The sequence below is a fragment of the Brienomyrus brachyistius genome, unplaced genomic scaffold (genome assembly GCF_023856365.1).
Source record: "Brienomyrus brachyistius isolate T26 unplaced genomic scaffold, BBRACH_0.4 scaffold75, whole genome shotgun sequence".
NCBI classification, from domain to species: domain Eukaryota; kingdom Metazoa; phylum Chordata; class Actinopteri; order Osteoglossiformes; family Mormyridae; genus Brienomyrus; species Brienomyrus brachyistius.
The window spans coordinates 152,460-160,616 of NW_026042350.1; the positions used below are offsets into that span (position 1 = coordinate 152,460).

At 41.9% G+C, this 8,157-nt stretch overlaps 1 protein-coding gene across 2 annotated transcripts in view; it reads right to left on the minus strand.

The window, feature by feature from the left end:
* LOC125726768 (integrin beta-3-like) overlaps positions 1-8,157 on the minus strand; it is a 43,343-nt gene that overhangs the window by 19,266 nt on the left and 15,920 nt on the right. Inside the window, exon 1 of one of the 2 annotated variants that reach the window (XM_049003220.1) lies at positions 6,474-6,507. The exons of the other annotated variant lie outside the window; for it this stretch is intronic. The gene's annotated coding sequence lies outside the window, so the exon portion shown is untranslated. Of the gene's footprint in view, positions 1-6,473; positions 6,508-8,157 lie in introns of those variants that run through there. 2 annotated transcript variants of the gene reach the window in all.

An 8,157-nucleotide genomic window follows, 5' to 3' on the forward strand; every position in this document is an offset into this window, starting at 1 on the left:
CGACAGTGCCTCCCTCCGATCCATCTGCTTCTTTGCTCTCTTATTGAATCCTGGCGCCTATGCCCGCCTCCATCCTCAGTCGCCGCCAGTTGCTAGGTTACAGTCGCTGGGCGTTGTGAGAACCGCGCGACGATAAACGGGAAAGGAAACAGATAGGCCTAATACCCCTGCAGTCTTCTGGCATTTTGTCCTGATTGCTCCAGGGGTGTTAAAGCTCTTTTAACGCTTCTCTATTGGCAGATTTTATCTGATTGCTTTTATTGCCCTTGTCCCCTCGTGGTTGCCCCCCACCCCCACCCCCCCACCACTCTCTCAAACAAATAAAACCTTAGCCGAGTCAGACCTGCATCGTACTGGAGTGGGGAGAGCAATAGATTACAAGCTATTAACGGGGACGGAGGCTATTCATTCTAGAATTCTTATAATGGTAGTTTGGACTTACATACTGCGATGAAATTACTGGTCTGAAACCACAACACACAGAAAGTGGCTGAGCATTACTTCGCCCCAAGACTTTTAATTGATATTAAATAGCTGGCCACACTTCTCCTGTGTACCTTGTCTGTACTGCGTGAGGCGTACTAGGGATAACTGTCTTGTTTGACCACCAAGACGCTGCGTGTCTGTATTCATGATCGAGTTGTTGCAGCAGATAAGACCAGTAATAATGGGGATATGGAGGAAATTCTTGTAAAAACCTCAACTGTTGACTTCCTACTCCAGGGAATTCCAGTGCAATGGAGCCTGGCTTTTACATACATCCAGCACCGTAACCCTGTATTGCATCAGTGGTATGGAAGATTTATGAATGAATGAATTGCCTGTGTATGTGTCTCTATATATACACATACATACACATCAAACCTATATGAGTCATATTAAAAGGTCAAAAGAAACGTATGCAGTATCTCCTCGTTGCTAAGGGGTTATATTCCACGTACTTTGAGTTGCTAGGCTGCCGATTCCATCCAGTTAAGCAATAATGCTCTCACGACTTCTTCATCCTTCCTCCCCATAGCCCCCTCTCCTTTTAACCAAAATAACTTTCTCAACCGTCTGTTGCTATTCGTACTGCTTCATTGTTGCTAGGCAACAAATCAGATCGTCGTATATAATCTATATTAATGTCCCTAGGTATGTTCTATACACGAACACGCAGAGGACGAATATAAACCATTTTGCCAGAAAGCGTCTTGGTGGTGTCACAGACGCTTTAAGAAACATGTCTGTTTTTAAAAAAACTTTGCGATAGGCCTATCTACCTACCTTGTTACAAAACGTGAAATGCCTCGTTATTTAATGATCCCGCTGCTCTTAAACGTTAGAAATTAATAAATACTAATCGCTCATTTTCATATCGGCTTAGTATTTAATTTGGCAATATCCGCGCATTGCTGACACATTGCTAAAACACAATCTACGTTAGAGTTGCAAAGCTGAATTACAACAAATATAAACTGAACATTTTAAATCACTCCAATGATGCATCTCTCCTACACTTCATACTACAGTCTTTTGAATTTAATCAAGAGGAAACACCAAAGGCAATCATTCATTAAAATCCCTTAATTACTGTGAATACGATCATTAGAATGTGACGCATCGTGCATGGATCAAAGTCCCTCTGCGCCAGTATAGCCTATTCTAACAGGCTGTTAAATAAGTCAGTGACTGAATGCCAAAATAAATTTGAGCGCATAATGACGTAAGTGGCAAGTGCCAATATCTACATCGAACTTATTGGCAAAATATATACGGTTTACTTTATCAATAATTTACTAGTGAATGATCATGTGTAATTGCCTCCTATTGCTTGCAGGCTACAAATAATGTTTTGTGGCTGCATTCATCCAAAGCTTAGAAATGTAATAATTTTTCTCAGAGATGTTTTACCAGACGATGCAGAATTCATGCGGGCTAACCGCGGGTCCTACAGTACATACAGCAAGGCCTCTAGTGGGACTGTCTGCGTAGCATCTCCGCGCATCAGGCTGTGGCGAAAGACGTAGCGTACGCAATACGCCGTACCTAAGGCGTAGATTCTACGCAAAAGTGCAAGTCAGCGTTCAGATTTACAGCTCTGCGACCAAAATCATTTATACCTGCAAAGACGGTCACTTTGTTGTTCTGATATTACTAATTTACTTGTTTAAAGCAGAATATAGTAAAAAAAAAATCGATGGATATAATAATTTTAGCAATCAAATATACGGAAAATACTTTTGATCTGAAATGGAGAGCGCGAATGAAAAATTAATTCCGTACGTGGCAAGGGTCATGGAAGTTGGCACCACTGTTGTTTAAATACGTGGCCTCATGAATTAAATATCGTGGGGTAAAAGTCTCAGGAGTGACTAAATTAAGGTGCTGAATCTGGATTCCTCTAATTGTGTACAGTGTGTGCGCACGTGCTGCTAAACTAAAGAGATATTCAAATGAAACTATGGTACAGTGCGCAAACGTTCCTTTAATCTTAAAGAGCGAATTGAAATTAGAAAGATTAACGTGTAAAACCATCGAATTATTTCAATAGCTGTATAAGAAACGGCGCACACATCGAATGCCTTTTATTAAACTCGATTTTCCGTTGTATGGTATAAGGAGGATTCATTACTCTGGCAATAAGGAATTTAAAATGCGTTGAGCGTTGACTGCTCTCTTAATATACCCTAGCTGAAATAACAGTTTGCTTAAAACTGGTATCTGCGTCAAGTGCCATCAGCTGATTTTATGGTATAAACATAAAAGGAATGACCGCTTCCAACTAAATGGTCATCGTAAAACAGCATTTTACAGCCTGCATAACTTGAGATAATCATGTTTGTCGTAGTTTGCGGCGTCAAATGACATTAACCTAAGATGCAGTGATAAAGCGAGGAAGCATTCAAAAGTCCTTTCCAACACTTAATAATATTTAAGGTCACGAAAATCCAAAGACATCTTGATCTGTGTCTCTTTTGCAATTTCACCAAAGACCTTTCACGTGGAAGACTCGTTTAAATATAAAGGGATCTTTAGATTTAGTTTAATAAAACTAGGATGTCAGGAAGCGCTGCGGTTTCGCGTGGAATAATCTCTGGGAAAATAGCACCTATTACATAATGCGAGGGAGGGGCAAAGGGGGGCTCCGCTCAGTGGCTCGCCGATACCTCTCAGAAGCGCCGTTTATGTACATTTTTAAAACGTAGGTTTCAATTAGCTTGAAATAATATAGATCCACGAATAATGTGAATAATAACAATAACGTATATTTATGACTAATTTATAAACAAAAGCTATAGCATTTCAATATATTTATTGGTTGATTCTCTCCCACTACCTCATGTAGACCTATATGCATAATACAATCAGCTAGCTTTTCTGTTTTTTGTTTTTGCATTATTTGCATACCCCAACATAGTATTTAACAATATCTGTGACTGACGAATTACGGTAGACTGGAATATGTACGGTAGTATCGTCTCTTTTATTGAAATGGGAAGAATAGCAAACATTAAACTTTTAAAGATCTTGGATCAGTTCTTAGTTAATCAATCGTATCGGCTACAACTGTGTACCACAGACAATGTAATTTGCTTGGTAAAACTGCTTTGCTGTGTACTGGGTGGTGTTTGGGCTCCATTCAGTGCCGCGAACTCTAAAATGTCAAACTCCCCCAAAATGGAGATGCTGGTGGTGTCATCCAAAAGAAAATCATTGTGTCCCCACTTTGAATGCTCTGCTTTCCTATAAGACACTTCGCAAAAGCAGGTGTAGCGCTAAAACCACCTCCCCCCCGTCCGCCACATAAAACCCAACGACAAAAATAAGAGAAGAGAAGCGAGAAAACAAACACAGAAAACTATAAGACCACAGGGATTCGTTTACGGCTGACTTGCATGGTTACTTTTCCTGCTGGTACGAAATACTACGACCTGCGCTCTATTCTCCTGCGATTCATTTGGCAAAAATAACAGGAGGCGTCACTTTCTTCAAAGTTTACTGAAACAAACTACCGTATTTCTAGAGCTGTCATTTTTACGCTTTCACCCCAAATACTTACTAAATATTTTTTTTTTATGTTTTCTCCGAATACCTCTCTTTTCACACAAGAAGCGCAATATTAAGATACAGTACGGCAACTGTTTCATCATTGGAACCCTACGACGATTTGATCGACGGAAAAACAATGAACGTCACTTTATTTAACCAGACTGTCCTCACACAGGGATTGTTCTTCAACAGAAGCCAGGACTTCGCCGGTACTCTGGTGGGCTGCTGTAACGGGAGCACCATAGCCACAAGTGATGGAACTTCGCTGGTTCTGCCTCCTGATGAGCGCAAACTCTTCGTTACGCGGGTGGTCCAGATAGCGGTGCTGTGCGTTTTGTCGCTAACGGTGATATTTGGCATCTTTTTCCTCGGTTGCAATCTGATGATCAAGTCAGAAAGCATGATCAACTTTCTCGTGAAGGAGCGCAGACCGTCTAGGGACGTGGAAGCGGTCATCATCGGGATGAACTAACCGTGGCCGCCCCGGGGAAGGGAGTGCGCTGCTGGCGCGCAAGCTGCGCATGGATGTCGCCCTCGTACTTGGTTTCCAGAGTGGCTAGAGAAATATGCAAAGTATTTCGATTAGGATGTGAGAATATTTTAATCGCCGGTAATGGTCGCGAAGAAGAAAGTAAACCCAGCATGCCCTGTTGCTTTCGGAAAGTGGCGTCATTGTTGTAATTCAATGAAACAAGTTCGTTAGAAATGAAATATGAATGTATTGCCGTTCTGCGTGAACTTTCGGGAAACGTACGTTTTCCTCTTTTTACTCCGAGAGAAACAAGTAATGTTAAATCTAATTCTTTCCTCATCCTCGTTTTTAACGTTACCTTCCTTTGATTCCGGAGGGTAAAACTTTTTTTTTTTTTAACCTCTGAATTTTATTGTTATGATCAGTGTTCATTGTAAGGCTTCATGAAACATTTACAGATGCATGGGATTCGTGCATGGGCATTAAATACGTATACGAGTAGAGATTATGTGAATATTCTGTATGATGAATCTTTCCTCCTGTAGGTTTGTTTTTAAAATGCACGCACGGAGAAGCTAATTAAATTGAAGGGAATGCGCATGTTTAATTGAAGTCGTTTTTGCACTTTCTTCAAGGAGGGTATTCCTGAAAGAAAAGCGGTGCTTGTTTGTTTACGGTGAATCTGAATACAGTTTTTCGCACTTTTATGAATTTGGAGAAGTTATACGATGTTTTGTACTGGAATGGAACTTGAAAATATGCATGACGCATTGAAAATAAAAACTATGGTTTTACCGGGATTACATATGCGTATATTATTGCTTTTTAGCGGTTTGGTGAGCATTAAGGTATAAATTGTTCCGTCTGACCGATACGTTTATGGATCACAATGTAAATTACAGCCTACTTTCAAGAGACATTTTGTTAGAACATACAGTACACTTTCGGGCAGTGTACATCCCAGGTAAATGCATAAGTGAAAGCAGGATCATCGTTTTATTAATTAGATAACCTTTATTAGCCTAAAGTCACAGAGTCCTTGTTAGCAGCCGAAAGCCAATGCAATGGGAAAAACCACAAGGAAGATAATTTTTGTTAGGAACGTGATCATTTTCCTCACGATCCAAGTAGGAATGTACATTAATACTTACCCAGCGCCACCTTAACGTAAAACAATTCTAATACAAGTAAGGTGGGATTTTTGCTGGAAGACAAGTTTTCCAACAAGTGTCTATATATCGTTCAGTTTGGTTAAACAATCTGCAGAAGGCACCAAAGGGACTGTCATTCCCAGCTCTACGAAAAGTCCTTGGCGATAAACTTTATCATAAAATCGTCATATGATGTTCTCTTATTTCAGGCAGAAGCGCGACACGTCAAAGAGAATTGCGGGGTTCCCTGAAAATGTTGGTATAATGGAGCAACTTGATAGAATGTTTATTGAGCTCACTTCCATTACTCTGACGCATATGTATCGCGACATCAGGTGATGTACGTCTAGATTTGGATAGATCTGAATTTACATGCCAGAAAAACATAGACCTTTAAAGAAAAGATGCTTGGTACAGGTACAGAGACTCTGAGAATCCATACTGAGACGACTGGAATGGTGGCGAAGACATCGCCCTGGCTACAGTCACCGGAAGACAGCTCGCTTTGCTGGAGTGTGCCCATGCAAATATTAATTCACCTGTTTTTTTTCCTATTGTGTCAAAATAAAGCTTTTCCAATTGCACAACATAATGCATGCAATGTAAAAAATGAATCTGTTCAATGTAATTAAAGCTTCCTTTTGTGACGTATCGCCTGCGATTTTCCATTCGGCCTAACCCAGTTCACCATGACTCTCCCTTAGATAAGAGGCACAGACTGGGGTGTAGTAATCAGACCTCTAGCTCAATTAACATATCATTTTCTCATAATGAAAGGCCTGTCTGAAAGCTCACTGGCCATGGACGAATGGACTCACCTGCCTTTTCAGTCCCGCAGTACGTCACAGACTCCTCCCCTCCCGAAAAGTCGCACATGACCATCTCAGTCTCAGCCCCCCGCTGAAAACAGTTTTCCTAAAACCATTTAGCGATTTATCCCAGATCGTTCTATATATTACCCAACCAGCAAATTTACTTATTGGGTGGGTGGGGTGGGGGGGGTGACATCCCATATTTCTTCAGCAGGCTGAGCCCCCTAAGGATGAAATCCTACAACCGCCACTGCGCAGTGGGAACACAGAACATCAGCAGGTATGGGTTTAAGGATGGGTGGGACATTTAGCAAGCATTTAGCAGCAAAAAGATCATAAAATAAAACACATTATCCTACTCAAAAAGGTCCTCCCCAAGACATTATATGTAAAAGCGGAAGTGTATAGCGATGATGTCTTCATGAACTAATTATTTGTAATTCAATAATTCAGACACGAGCACATTAATGGTTCTGCAGGGTATTTCCCCTAAAATAGTTTGTACATGTCAAACAAAAGGGTAAACACAAATGAATACAAGATTCATTAATACAAACATAACGGTACTGCATATCTCCAATACTGCTCTGCCTACACTTGTACCTGGGTATCCACTGGGAGCTCAGCCTAGCTGCTCATGTCTGATCAACTCCGTGACAACATCTGCGTTTGCAATATTTATTCTATTTGCCTCACTTGTATGTTGCTTTGGACAAGTGTCTGCTAAATATGTAAAATGTAAATTCATTTTAGCATCGACCGAAGCATCAATGTCCAACCCCCAATGTCAACACTTTTACCCCGGATCCCTCCAACAGCTTTGAGCGATCCTCTGGTCCTCACGCTATTGCTCTGGACGCTCTGGTCCTCACGCTATTGCTCTGGACGCTCTGGTCCTCACGCTATTGCTCTGGACGCTCTGGTCCTCACGCTATTGCTCTGGACGCTCTGGTCCTCACGCTATTGCTCTGGACGCTCTGATCCTCACGCTATTGCTCTGGACGCTCTGATCCTGACCCTATTACTCTGGACCCTCTGGTCCTCACGCTATTGCTCTGGACGCTCTGGTCCTCACGCTATTGCTCTGGACGCTCTGGTCCTCACGCTATTGCTCTGGACGCTCTGGTCCTCACGCTATTGCTCTGGACGCTCTGGTCCTGACCCTATTACTCTGGACGCTCTGATCCTGACCCTATTACTCTGGACCCTCTGGTCCTGACCCTATTACTCTGGACCCTCTGGTCCTGACCCTATTACTCTGGACCCTCTGGTCCTGACCCTATTACTCTGGATCCTCTGGTCCTCACGCTATTGCTCTGGATGCTCTGGTCCTCACGCTATTGCTCTGGTCCTCACGCTATTACTCTGGATGCTCTGATCCTGACCCTATTACTCTGGATGCTCTGATCCTGACCCTATTACTCTGGATGCTCTGATCCTGACCCTATTACTCTGGATGCTCTGATCCTGACCCTATTACTCTGGATGCTCTGATCCTCACGCTATTACTCTGGATGCTCTGATCCTCACACTATTATTTTAGATCACTTACTCCAACCTAGAATGGGTTCTTCGATTTTCCTCACACGCTTGCAGACCAGTAACTTCATTAAGGAAAAAAAGCCCTGGTCTAACCAGCTCCCTGGCAAATGTAATTTCACGATTTGCATAAAACAAGTTATTCAAACAG